Source organism: Helicoverpa armigera, chromosome 9 (assembly GCF_030705265.1).
Source record: "Helicoverpa armigera isolate CAAS_96S chromosome 9, ASM3070526v1, whole genome shotgun sequence".
NCBI classification, from domain to species: Eukaryota; Metazoa; Arthropoda; class Insecta; order Lepidoptera; family Noctuidae; genus Helicoverpa; species Helicoverpa armigera.
The window spans coordinates 696,020-711,223 of record NC_087128.1 but is presented as its reverse complement, the minus strand read 5'-3'; the positions used below and the strand labels follow the sequence as shown (position 1 = coordinate 711,223).

General features: G+C 34.3%; 1 protein-coding gene across 10 annotated transcripts in view; it reads right to left on the bottom strand.

Annotated features, from left to right (window-relative positions):
* The window catches only part of Mmd (mind-meld), a 425,901-nt gene that overhangs the window by 331,927 nt on the left and 78,770 nt on the right, over positions 1-15,204 (bottom strand). Inside the window, exon 1 of one of the 10 annotated variants that reach the window (XM_064036158.1) lies at positions 2,167-2,387. The exons of the other annotated variants lie outside the window; for them this stretch is intronic. The gene's annotated coding sequence lies outside the window, so the exon portion shown is untranslated. Of the gene's footprint in view, positions 1-2,166; positions 2,388-15,204 lie in introns of those variants that run through there. 10 annotated transcript variants of the gene reach the window in all.

Sequence of the window (15,204 nt, the reverse complement as noted above, 5' to 3'; positions counted from 1 at the left end):
TCCTACAAGATTCGTAACTCCAAAAAAAAGGCCATAACGTAACAAATTCACTTATTTATTTTTACAGCATCAAGGTGGAGAATTTCAGTGCTATCAAATGACAATTTATGATCCCCTGATATTGGCAACCCCCAAAATTTTATTACCAGTAATACTGTTATGAAAATACGCCAGATTTGGTACCCAAGATACCCAAGATTTTTGAGTAACCACTTTATGCGACGGAAGAGTTTTTTTAAGGGTTATTGATTTGGTTAAATATTTGCATTTAAAATTGATATCAGATACCATACGGTACGTGCCGTGTTGAAAATTAGAAATGAAGATACTAAAATAAGTATGTGGTTATATTTTGAGTGACGGTAATTTTTTTGTGCTTTGGCTAGACATTCAATAAATCATTATCAGCCTAGCCGTTTCCCAACTGAAGCAGTTTAGAACCCAAACATCTATAAATAACGAACTAAAAATACATGCGAATTTTGGATTGCTTATAAAGTACAGTACTCAAATACTTGATTGAAGATAGATAAATAGCTGTTTGAAGATATTTTTTTTTCAAAATGATGTGTTGGAAGAATACCATTTTATTCCCTTCTTTCTTTAAAATCCAGTACAAAATCTAGTCGAGTCTATAAAACCTAAGTTAGGCGTGTCACACACACTCTTTGATCATCAATAGCGCTAAGCACTTCTGCGGCTAAGCACCGCTGTTCGGAGTAACGTCGAACCTAACTGCGGGACGGCTAATGTTATAGTTAAGTTAAGCTTAAGTTATACTTAAATAATTATAGTGATTTTCTGCTTCTACGGGTTAAGTTGTAATGATAATTTATCCGTAAAAAATCGTACGTTTTTTTGGTATTTTTACGCTTTTTAATCTAACTTTTGCGTCTAATCTTCCGCCGAGCCCAGAATAGCGCCTACAGATAGTTTTATTTGGCATTAGCTAAGATAAAATTCAGTACATTACATACAAAACATAATTTCCTTAAATCAATCGCCTTCTCTCGCTTCATTTCTTTAGTTAAATTCTTCGTACCAAAATCAAATAAATTCCCAAAAAAGAGAAACAAGAAAAGTGCTAGTACCAGTTTCACTAACACCGTGAAATCTAGCGCAATTACAGTGTATGCGATTAACGTAGCACTACGCCGTAGCGCTACGCCGTAGCACTAATCGCTACGGAGATTAGTTCCTGGGGAGGCACGGATTGTTTTGTCCGTATGTATTTGGTAGCAAAGATTTTCAGCTGAAAATTTCACTTTCTGTTCGCTAATTATTTGGTGCTAATTGTTATGAGGTAATTTCTGTTTCATTTGGAAATTGTTTAAGTACTTTGTTGGCTTCAAACATTTTACGATTTTGATTTCAAATTATAATGTATTTGAATTTAAGACTTAAAATCAATTTATTTTTTGCTCAGATTTTACTATAACCATTTCATTAAAAGTATCCGCAAAAAATATTCATCAAGATCCCATATCGGTATCGAACGTACTTAAGCGCCGACGCAACATCTTAAAAACCACTCTAATTTTTTCTCTTTTTTCTTTAATATAAAATAATATATATGCCAAGAATTTTTCTTCATCATCCAACGATCTCGTTCTAAACGCCCATAATTACGTAACGTAGCGTCTATGTTGCTACGGCGTAGCACTAATTGCTACGCAACTCGTAGCGGTCTACGGCTACGCTAAAGAGGGTAGGGTAATTGCTACGGTCGCTTTTCTGCTCAACCCTGTGCGGTTGGCGATAATATTCAGTATAGGCCTCGCGAAAAATTTCAGTGAGAATTACAGGAATTTCTGTTAAGTACTGTGAACTAGTTTTTATTTTATTATTTTGGGTTTTAAAAGCTAAATGTTTTAAATGTTCCGTTTTCTTTAAAAATGGTTACAAAGTTCTAATTCAGTTAATAACATAGTATAATACATCATTTTCGTAATCTTTGACTATTTTTTAAAATAAAATATAATTATAAAATTAATTTTAATAATTTAATTTTTTCCTCATATTTTTTACTTCTTATAAACTATTCATAATCTTAATATACTCTCTATTTTATAACTAATATTGCCTAAAATATTTTACAAAATAAAACTCATCATAAACTAAAACCTATAAAAACAGTTAATCAAAGAAACCCACTCAAGTACTCACCGATGATCACTATAAAACCACAAAACCGTCATTATAATACATCTTTCTTTTCACAAAACTACTTCAACAATTTTTAAATACAATTTATTTTTTTAGCGGTCACACACTTGCACTGTATTTCGTTCTATCCAAACATCACGTTGAAAGCACAGTCATTTCGCGCGACGATCACTTTCCTGTCATAATCGGCCGAGCATGACGCGACCGTTTCGCGCCGTCGTCGGCCGCCGACTGCCGCGGATCGGCGGTGTTACCCCCCTCCACCGCGCAATGCTACTACAATTTCTACCGTTTTGGGAGTTTTTTGGAGATTGTTTTAAGTTGGTTTTAGATATGTTTTGGGAGTAAATTGTGCCTTTTTCTGACTTTCAAAATGTTGTTGAAAGGAAAACTTATAAATTTTTCTTTATTGTATCATACTTGTAGAGAATTTTACTATCTGAAAACTAACGTTACGTCCACTGAAAACACAAAAACAAACAAATAAAACCATCAAATCACATCATTACACCGTCCTCCAAGGTGCTCAACGTCAAAATACATTTGCCAAGTACTTTAAAATTAAATTCTCAACAAGTAATTGTTCCCGGAATTATGGGGAAATCACATTTCAGCGGGGAATACGTTGTTGGTGGTACGCATGCGCGGCAGAGCCCCGCCCTGCCCGGGCTTACGGTGGGTAAGTTTGCCGGCAAGCCGAGTTGGTAGCGAGTTCGGTTACCCGGTAGCCCACCGTGACGTCACCGGTACCTACAGTTTTATGACGGTGTTTGTTTGAAGTACGCCGGTATTTTGTTCGAGTAGTTTTTGAGATGTGTGTTATATTTTTTTGAGATTGCGGAGTTGTTTGAATTAAGTTGTAGGTTTTTGTAAAAAAGCTGATAGTTTAATTCATTACCTTGGTGTATAGGCTATAAATTTAATCCAAGCTTTTCGGAGAACTTCAATTTTTCGCTTCAAAGTAATTTTTGTGATGGATTTTTTTTTCAATTTTATTACATTTTTAATTGCTTTCACATTGAACCAATAGCATTGAACATACAATTACTTACGCTTTTTATTTATTTCAATTCGCAATAGTAATCAAAAACACATTGGGAGGTCCGATACAATTTACATGACAATCTCATCATCGCCATTGAAATTCGCATCAAAATTATTAGAGCGTAAGTTCACCGTTAGAGTACAAGCACACTGAAGACTAAATAGTCGGCCGACAGTTGACCCCATGTATGGCAATTTTTTTAAAAAGAAAATCTTCATTCCAATCTATGATTTCCGTTGTTGTTGCTGGGGAGTTTGTTCCACCACTTCTTCTTCCCAGCAGAAACACGTAGGAAGTGGTGAAGGACGGGCGTTTGGGGGCTGTCTTTTGTTAAGACCTTCAAAAAGTGCCGATTTTCAGCCTATTTTAAATGATAGATTTATATTTTTTTTTCTCTTTATCGTCGGTACGATACCGGCTAAATTATGACCTTTGTAATAGGCGCTACCAGTCATCTGCATAGCGATTAATGAACCCAAACAACCTATCGGCCAACTAAAAGTTTGCAGTTTGAGCTTAGAGATGTGCACATACAAAATTTGTATGACGTCACAAACTGTATAATGTATACGAAACTTTGTACGGCGTATTATACACCGAAAACTTTAAGCTTTCAACGATGAAGTACTTCTCGGCTGAGCATAGTAAATCGAAACTTCTAGAAAGTTTTTGTTTCATAAACATATCGATTACGGAGGCTCCATCAAGTTCAGATGAAAGGTAGCTGTGGATACCTGGTGTTTTTTGTTTGGTATGTTTATCTGTTATGGTTATACCTTATCACAGGTTATACTTTGAAGGTAAAACATCTATTGAGTTGTATGTATCATTGTAATATCTGGATTCTGTGGCGAAATAGAAGCTTGTTAACAGATAATATTTCTAAGTACATAGGTACGTTTAAAGGTAATTTTTAAAATCTATTTGAAGACGCCTTTTAATATCCAACTGTAAACATTCTCCTGTGATAAAGCTTTATCCCTAAAATATCTACAGTTCCACGAAAACATGTTTAAACTACAAGAAATTACAAGTACCTACGATACACAATCTATATTTACTGAACTAAATCTTCGCGAAACCTGATCGGTATTCACCAAATATTTGTCTTAATAAATTACTATTAGTTTGCTTATTACAAACATAATAATGTTTAGTATATTGTGAGCAAAATCTTCGATATTGTCAACAATCCCTGTTTTGCTTGATTCTGCTTACTCTTGAATAATAAAAATGCCTTCTGTGTACATAAATATGAACATGAAATGTCCATTGGTAATAATACTACTGAGAAAACTACATAATTTAGGTGGTAATCTATTTTTATCTTCAGTTTCATACAGAGACTTATGTACAACAATTTATACTAACTGCAATGGCTTGATTGAATGTTTGATGTTAATTTGCTTTATTTATTTCATTTTGTAGAGGAAATATTTGTGAATAAAGACAATAGAACCATAATGGTTATAAGTGCTAGAAATAAAATATTTCACTAGCATGGAAAACTCAGACGCGTAATTTTTCTATTTCTGCAATACTTTAGGATATTGCTGAAGACATATATTTTTTGTAAGTACGTAATAATGGGGCTTACTAACTGTCGAAGCTCAACAGCATGGTATATGACATCGATGGTTACAAAAATTCCTAACACAAAACATCACAACAAAAATTCAATAAATCGTACATAAAAATAAAAATTATACTAAAAATTGTATACACCGTTGTTTTCAACCCCCCCGAGGGTGGTTTCATACGCGATCCGAATATCTTTGTGCAAATGTTTTAATGATAGCTCTTTGATTGTGCCACACAACGTGAGATGTGAAGCGTTACAGATTCTTGTAAACGATTTGTTCAACTGTGGCCGTAGATGCGATTTGTTTCGAGTTTTGTACTTAAATTGAAAATTGCGGGTGTTATTCTTTTGTTTCGGGTAAAGGTTAGAGAATATTATAAGGCTGCTAGATCACGCCGGATAATTGGTGACCGATTATAGAAGTGATTGATAGTAATAGTGCAATGCACACATTCTACAAAAAATTGACAGACTATCCTAGTCAGAACGTCCTACGTAAAATATTATCCGATTCCGATTATATTATCTGTCCTGCAAAAAGTGTGATGTGATTGGCAATAAGCTTTATCATCATTAGACATATTTTAAGTTCAGGCTGCTAGTGAGAATTAGGAATGAAATATAATAAAAGGATTTTCAGTCTCCTAACTTGGTGTGAGCCTTGTGTGAACCTATGCTATAAATAATACCACCATCCTCTTCTCATTATAAGAAGACTTTGGTAAGCCAAAAGCTGTTGCAATTTCGTATTATGAACTAACTTAGACTGACTTCTTTAAACTTTCGCTTAATAAATCTTTTTTTTTTTAGTTAAAAACAGTTTGTTATGCAAAGTTGTTGCCGTGAGGGAGAATTTTACAAAACTTATAGGGATATAAATTTTAAGTTTCAAGGAAAGGTTTTTTTGCTGCTTTTTATGAAAAACCAAGGGCACTTTCGGACCGAGAAACTGTGTCATTGGGAGAATTCTCGTAAAATAAAAAAGATTTTGAAAATATTGCATGTTCTGTGTGAGCAGAAAGTATATGTGGCCAACAATGAGATGAATAAATATTACATCCTATACTAATCACGGCATGGTCCTTAATGACTAATACCAACTGTAACTATAATTATTACGTAAAAATACTCTATCAACCACAGCCCACACCTTTGCCTACCCTTCAATCACAGCATGATTACTCAACCCCCACACGTGTAAGTACCCACTAAGCAATCCGTCTCTAATTCACCTCCCAGACACATTTACTTCGCAATCTAAAATCACCAAAAGGTACCAAGCAATATTTTGCTCGCAACACCTCACAAATTGATTGTACCCCGACACGACCGGAGGACATTGGTACAGACGGAAATCGAATCCGCTACCCGACGGACACCTGCGAGAGACGCAAATTCTCGTTTCACCAATAAATAGACGGGCATATACGACGTGGCGTGATTAAAACGTGTGTCAACTAGGTGACAATGAGGTGGGGATGATTTTTTGGGATGAATTTTGGTGACTCGTGTGTTTGGTGGTGTAGTTACATAAAGGTTGTAGTAAGTACGTGTAATGTAATTTAGCTGCACGTAATGTATTGCAGTACAAAGTATATAATTTTAAGAAATATATGGAAAGATGGACATTTAAAGGTACAATAAATTTTACTAATAAATTTATAAATGAGTAGCTATTTCTGTAAATAACTCTCTCTCACACACACACACACCCTCAACACTTGTTTTCATGTGAAAACACGTAATATGTGACTGTGAGAAAACTTAGACATGTTCAGGTTTTATTACTTAAGTATGTTTCTACTGACATCTACAGGAACCACAACTCCCCGATTTTTCACTCAATTCACAAGACTTTTAATATCCTACCGAAACCTAACCAAAACAAGCCACTCCCTAACAATTAGCCATGATAGCGGCCAGTTTCCAGTCGAGTGGCAAGCAAATCACCCGAGTGGCGAGTGACTGACGCCAGTGGCTCGCATTGTACCTGCCGTGGCATATGGCGTTACAGCCTCCACTGGCCTGCAAGCTTCAGTGAGCATTCAGTTGTGGGAAATCGGGAGCGCAAGCGATTAGAATAAGGGTAAGTTTTTGAGAAGTGTTGTGATTATGGTAATAGAAGTGAGTCGAATTTTTGGTGGTTTTATTTGTGTATAGTCTGTTTAAGTTTTTTGGTTTTATAATATGTGTGCTAGCTGAAAATAATATCATGTGTACTGTACATATTATACATATACAAAGGTTATATCATCTTCCATAATTCAGACATCTCAAACACCAACAATTTTAAAACTTACAGGTACATAATCGGCACTTGATTTTGATAATATTGTAATTATAAATGTAAATTATAAATAAAGGTTTCATACCCGTTTCGAATAATATTATCGTGATTGACTCCTAATTACCTAGGTAAAGTATATGTATTAAGGTATACATTCATTCAAACCCAGAACTTGAAATTCTTGACATTAACAAACACGAAACCAAAGCAAAACTATGCAGATTAAAGGTCAAGGTCATTTTGTCAAAATTTCGAAAGGTCAAATTTGTTAGCGACAACCTTAAGTTAATTGTTATGAAATAATCAGTATTTCCTGGATAACAAGAATAATTTTCAATTTCATTTACTTTAATTACTGTTCGAGGAAATATTACGGCTTTTACTTTACAATCCTAATACTTGAACTCAGGAAAATTACGTTAAGATTTATTTTTGGATAAAACCACAAATATTTGACATTATAATTAAATACTAGAGAGTTGTACTTCACTAACTAATAGCCATTTACATTTATTAGCTGCTATTTGCGGATTCACTTACGTTTCTTGGGAACGAATTCCCGCATCCGGATAGAAAAAGTCCCTTAGGCTTAATTTACATTTAATTCGGTTCAATAGTTTTGATGTGGAAGTGCGACGAATATACAGACGACGTTAGCATAAATAACAAATATGTGAGCAAGAATTTCCTATTGTAATAATATTATATGTTATTTTAAGTGTTGATTTTAAACCCATAGCGGAAACTTCACAACGTTATAGCTTCGCTAAACGGTTTGCAAATCCGGGTTATTTGCTAAATATTCTCCCGGGACTATTCATAACCGCAACAATTAACCCTAGACCGCTGCCTACAGGCTTTTATAGTGTATCAGATTACTAAGATGAAACGATAACCGTCGCTTACTGAAATCAAACTAACTGTGATTTTGTAAACGTTTGAGTTGATATTTGAACTCGAAATGATGAATTATTTTGAGAACCTTTATTATTTATTAATTTTGGTCGACTTTACTGAAAGGAGAAATATTTAGTATACAATATATTAATGGACTAATGAACGAAATAACATTCTTATATGATGAAATATAAAAGGTCATCCAAAAAGTTTCGACCTTGACCTTCAACTTCATCATATCTTGTTTGTATGAAATGTTAGATATACACTGTAGCTTAGAATAATTAGTCATCTAATATTAGAACATGATAATACCATTAGATATCATTTTCTGACATTAAATCCTCTTACGTCAAATTTTAACACTTGTTATGTTACCTTTTAACTAAACCAAAACGTAGTTAATAATATAGTCAAGCCGACAAACTTCTAAATGCTGTATTACATGGCACTAATTACACCGCACTCGCTATTTGTTTACCATAACATGTACATGGTGTTCTCTATTAATTAACAACAACATTGTCTGACAACATCCTGTATTTAATGTTTAGTAGTGTGAATGGGGTTTATTTTCTGTGACATAATTTTAGGTGTTACTTGTCATTGGTCTAGCATTTGAGCATTTATACTTAGTTGGCGAGTTTGTTTATTTGAATGCGCGAATCTCAGGAACTGCTTGACGAAATGCTGGCGAAGCAACCGTGGACCCTATTAAAGGAGTAAAAGTCTAGAAGCATTAGATTTTTTCTAAGCTCTGTCTTTCTTTTAGCAATATTTTTTTTCTTGAGGATCGAAAATTGTATAAATACCTCACAAATACGATATTACAATCCCATTGCAACTTACGTATTTTACCAAACACTGTAGCACCCTATAGCTCCTAATAACTTCTTATTAAGTTTATCTGTAAATTTAAGTAAAAATAACAACACGATTGAAAAAAGTAAGACCTGTGATGATAGTTGTTTGTTTGGTGGATAAGTAAAGGGGGCTCATATACTAGATCTGTCCTTACTAAATGAGAGTAGGCTCGCGCTCTCAGAAGGCCACCGTTTAATTCAGTTACCGAAACTCACGCTAACCGATAGTTAAGTTCGAGATAATCGTTTCTTTTTATTGCTTGTTTACCTTGTGTCGGGTCGTTGCCCTTTTGTTCGGTGGTGTGTTACTCGCCTTCAATTGTAATTGAGTACCGTGTTTTTTGGTTTGGGAATTGTATTGCGTGTTTTAGATTTTTTCGGAAAAAAAAATTAAACAGAAAATTGATTGTGATTGACGAAAACCAAAGCAAAATTCTTCAGCTACAATCGCAGGACACCATTTTTTATCAGATTTTTTGCTTCATATATCAATTCACGAAGTATCAACTACCAGACAGACCAAGACTTGAGGACACGATGAAATATTTTTTCAGCATTATTAAGATTTAACACCCTTGAGATTTTGACACCAAACAAATACCCTACAAACACCATCCCCCGTACATCAAAGTCTGACACAAACCTGCCTCAACATAGAACAAGCATACAGCATACAAAATTTAAATAGCCCAAATGTTTTCGCATATTTGGTGCGAAGCCGGAATTTAGGAATTTTTCCACAATACTCTGTACATTGTGAAAGGTGTTATATTTGAGTGAAACGTGTACATACGTCTGTATGTCTGTATGTACGTGTGTATAATTTAAGACCCGGCAATTTCCGCACGTCCGACGAACGCCCGTCCGATATAAGGCCGGGGTACACTGGGTAAGGGGGAGTGCAAGCTTTTATTCGGTGCATGTCAGTTATGTTCAGTGGACGGTTTGCACGATTGAATTTGGAGTGGTTTTGAAAATGATGGAGTATGTTTTTGGTGTTAATATTATTTAGTGGCTTGGTTTATTTAATGCTGCAAGATTAAGAATATGCAAAAAACAATATGAACTGTGAATATGACCTAGGTTTTTAGAATAGGTAATAAATGAAAATGGATAAGCGCGTTACTTAATTTCAAACTGTAAACTGAATTCTACCATCACTTTAACGCCCTGGCTAACGTAATATAAAATTCAGTAAAATAACGAAAACAAAAATAATGTTTTCGATCACCAAAACCAAACCAACAAATTAAATTATTACTCGTATTTTGCAAAACACGTGAAAAAAACCATACGCTTGAGCCATAAAATTTATGACTATGCGTATTTGAATACTGAAATGACAAGCAACACGCCCCATGACACACACCCCCATGCTTCTTATGGGTATTTGTTTAACGTCTTTTGAAGTCGCCCTGTTCGTAAACATTCTTGAGGTCATAAAATTCTAAAAGATACATTTTGCGTTTTGTTTGCGCTTAAAGGGGAGATAAAAATAAACTTTTACGTCAAAGTTCGTATTTGTAAGTTGATGTTATGTTATTGTGGCTTCAAAGCACTGTGCTTAGAAACAGAGCAAGAGGTATAATAATAATTTGTCTTTATCAGTAATATTTGATGGTATTTTTAGTATATAAAGATATACATACATTAAGATGAAATAGGGGAACCATTATGTCATCAAACTCAAAGACAGAAAAAAATATATTCCCCAAAAAAACCAAAGGCCCCCAATTAAATACGCTTATTCTAAGCATTTCTATTTCCTCATTGTGTTCTTAACCTTACTAAGTTACATTTTCACGCAGGTGTTGGAGCGCTCAAACTGCAATACTCAAGTGTAAACAGACGTGTGCATTTGTTTTATACATGTTTTCAAGAATTATTGGATTTAAATTCTAAAGTTTAACTTTCAATACTACATGTTTAACACTTTTTGTTTTTGTACACTATTCAATAAATTCACTGTTCAAGTATTTAACTTCAAATTCCACTTTAACTTAAACATAAACCAAATGAGTGAAGATTAAGTTTAATTGCATATTTACTTTTCTTAGCATATTACCATTCATAAGCAAAACCGATAACTAAAACCAAACCAAAAAAAAAGTACCCTAACATACCCCCACTTCCCTCAAACCAAAATCCCCCATCAATTCCCCAAAACCAACAGCCTGTTATGTCTAAACCTTAGTGCATCCATTCCCAGTGTGCCCCATGCATATTAGTATAGTTCAGTGTACGTGCGCTGTCCCCCGACGACGCTTGCAGACGTTATTATTTTCATTCAAATTTTACGTGGACCGACTGAGTTAGGGGGAAATGGGGGAGAATGGGTAAGAATGTATTTATTTTTTGGGTTAAAATGTTTCTTAGAATAGAGTATGGGTAATGTGTTTCTAGGTTTAAATTGTAACTTAGGGATGAAGTTTACGGTTTTTTTCTTGATAGATTGAACTGACGACGCACGTGCTGATTCTAGTAGCTTTAGAATATTTTCAAACAGTCAGCTAGTCTACAAGCTAGTCAACAGATGTCCATAACGATTCATAACAAGTTCAACATTGTTTTAAATTTCAAGTTTTTAATCACTAGAAATTATTACTATTTATAGGTTTGATATTACAATTAATTTATTTTTATTTGTACTACCGACTTTCATTCTTACAAAACAGTAATCGCAGTACGTATAACTAACATATAAAGTGCACCTGTATATATACATTTGTGCAGTTGCAACACAAGCTTGGTCCCCCGGCGCCGCTTCAGAGCGAGCCTTTATTATTTCCATACGAAATTCAACGCCTTCTGGGAAAGTTTAACTATAATAACAACGATCATTTTATGCACTGGCAGCTTGAATGTAAAAATGGTTAAAATAAAGATACTTAAATTGTTATTGCCCATTCCTACGTAATCATCATCATATTTAGGGTTCCACTGGATTCTATTACTATGACTTCGCTGCTCTTCTGCTGTCACCAGGTTGTATCTCATGAACGGTGATAGTTAGACGTTTGACACTTTCACAGATAATGTACTATAACATGACTTACAACAAAAAATAATGAAAAATGGAATCAAATTAACATGTTAGTACAGTAATGAAGTAAACGATTTTTGGTCGTTTGATATAAGATAATTGCGCCTTTGCTACTTTGACTCCATTTACAATTAGACATATAGAAGAAAAACAATATCATCTTACAGAATTTTCCAAAAAAGAGAACGTAGAACTTTATTTCAATCCAAAATACCGTTCATTCATTTCGTTATACCTAGTATCGCACTCAAATCTTTCTTCTGTTATATTTACAAAGTTTCCTAGTTCCTATCTATTATTGATAGTGAAATAGTACGTGAGGATTTCCTAGAAATGTTCGTATTCTACAATATAGAGTTACAGGTCTCAAATAAAAGCCTTGAACAGTTCTGTGTATTGCGATACCTCGTTTGTAGACTATATATTATTGAGTATTAAAATTGTATTTGATCTCTTATTTGAAGTTTGAAAATCAAGATTACGAACATTACTTTGACTAATACAATTATTAGCTTATCATGTCGTCACTCTACATGTATACTAGACTGTTTATTGCAGTTTCGCCCTCGTCCAATGGAATTGACTTTCCATGCCTAGATAAAATATAGTCTTTTTCACCTGGGATTATGGTACCTTCCAACTACTGAAAGAATTTATCAAATCGATTCAATACTATCGGAAAGCAAAGAATCAACCACAAATATATCATCTTTATAATAGATTAACCTTCAATTAAAAAGACAAAACCAGTACTTAAAGACCATATTTTAAAAGGCATCCTTTACCAAGTTCCATAAGAGTTAATATTAACGTGCTCCCGGCTATACTGTAGCTGGCCTCAAGGCGCCCCTGATTTTAAACGAAGTAAATTTATCTACCGAAGTTACCAAGTGTTAGCACCTTAGTCTCTGGGACTTTTATAAGAAACGTTAAAGTTTCATGATGTGAACTAGAAGACTGAATTATGTTCTAGTTTGGAGACAGCTTTCGGTACGGTAAGGAATTATAATACTTTATTTTCTCGTACAGGATTGAAATTGATTCCTTTCAAAATACAGTTTTAATGTAGTAGTCTGTAATCTCCTAAATGGCTATTCTACAATTTTCTTTTACTTAATTATATTAATTACTTGGTCTATTACGAAATCTCTTCTTTCATGGACCATTTTACTTGTGAATTCATTTGTGTTCTAACAGGTAGCTCTTATTGCTCATCAAGCAAATATAACCCTTATTGGTAGACGGGTAAAATTACTCTCCTCTAGAAGACGAAACTAATTTTGACCCAAAAATGACAAATAAAAATGCAATAAAGCAGTCATAACATTGTTCTCCAACACTTGTAACCACAAAGTCGACCAGACTTTACAGATGAAGTCAGTTTTAGTCCGAAGTCGGCCAAGAGTTAGAACCTTCGAGTTTACGACGCACTTTACTGCGATATCAAATGGGTTTAATTTAAAATTTTAACACCCCCACCATTTATGGTCGAGGGCATGTTATTGGGCAGGTAATAGAAAAATTATCGGTCGCCTCCGGGTTATATTGAAACACTATATTGTGGCCTTTCGTTGTATCCGTTTTGATCTTCATAGTTTCTTAATGACAAGAAAAACAAACATAATATCTATAAATTAGTCCTCTCGATGACTCCTAAACTTTAATAGGTACCTATACTAACTTGGTTCTATTAGCATTATGAAAAATTATATGAAAATTTGTTTTCGGTATCAATCATACATGAAGATAAAATCTACCTGGCAAATTAAATAGAATACCAATTTAAAAAAACGACCTACTGCAGTTACGTTAATTCTTCCTTCAAGAATACACTGCAGCAAACAGGGCGGTGTATCAAAAGGTCTATAATATACCTGCGCCATGACACCTCGGGCGACACAAAAGCGGGCTATTTCGGCGACACAGGGGAGAGACTCAAATCAAGTGCCTGCTGACAATGTACGGGAAATAAGCAACAATAGCCGCCTCAAGTATGGCCTCTTAGCCTCAAGATACGTACCGTTATATTATAAAGAAGGATGTCTAATAAAATTGGATGGGATTGTTCGAGCTTGATTAAAAGGTAAAGTTTTGTTAGAACAATATTGGGTGGTGGGGGTATTGTTTTTGGATGTTCTTAGGACAATGACTATGATCTTACATACTTATAACCGATTTCCAAGAAAAGTAAATCACACACGAAGCCTAGACCCTTTATGAAATGGCATGCAATCGCAAAAATTTCGGTGATAATATTACTCCAAAAAACTTACATAATCATAGCGCTTCAGAACAAAAAAATATTGAAACGCCATCATCGATATTAAATAACATAAAACCCTATGTTAAAATGTTCGTCCATTTCCGCAATTTAAATGTTAAAAAATTAAAATGTCCGTCTACTTGCACCGTTGAATGTAAAATCGTTCCATCTCTCACCTTTACAATTCGCAATGAAAATAATATTTAAATATCGGGAAATTGAATTGAAACAATGGGAAATGATGCTCAAATGTGGACTTTTATTCCCATTGTGATTTTTTGTTGATGAGGGTTTGTATGTATGTACATTTGTATCTATGTAAATTATACCCATGGCAGGGATGCAAGACCTAATTCCTTCTATTTCAAAAAGTAGGTATTAGCTAAGATATAATAATGAAACTTGAAACGTAGGTAGGAAAAACAATATAAGACTTCTGGCTTTTCCTCACGTTACCTCTCGCGTCCAGAGAGAACTACTTCCCGCACCCGGACCAAATAGCAGCTCAGCTTATACGTTTCTTTTTTCCAAGTTCTAGACTAAATTTTACCCTAGGAACGTAGACAGGCTTTTTATCCTTCTGCGGGACTTATATACCAAAACAGGCCAAATCTAGTCTATTATATGCAGCCTAGGCACCATTTTAGAATATTCGACTAAAACAAAAACAACCAACAAATTTGATTGCGTTCCGATTGACGCAGTAATGTCTATTGGTGTGCAGCTATTTAAACAGTGAGTGATGAATAGTTGACAGCCGATGCACTGGGTTGCGTGTCCGATGAGAATTGTCACACGTTTGTAACGTATTTGTTTTATTCGTTTTTGTAGATGTAGATAATTTTTGGGCCATGGTGAGTAAAATATTATAAGTATCATATTTTGTTAAAAAAGTGTGTAAATGTGTGTATACATGATTATAAAAGTTTTGATCACGAACTAGATAAAATATGAAACGTGTAATCCGCCATTGTGTATCTCTATCTATTTTTTTTGCAACTAAAACCAATTTATGAAGAGTTTGTCTGTTAATTTGAAGACGCGAAACTCAGGAACTT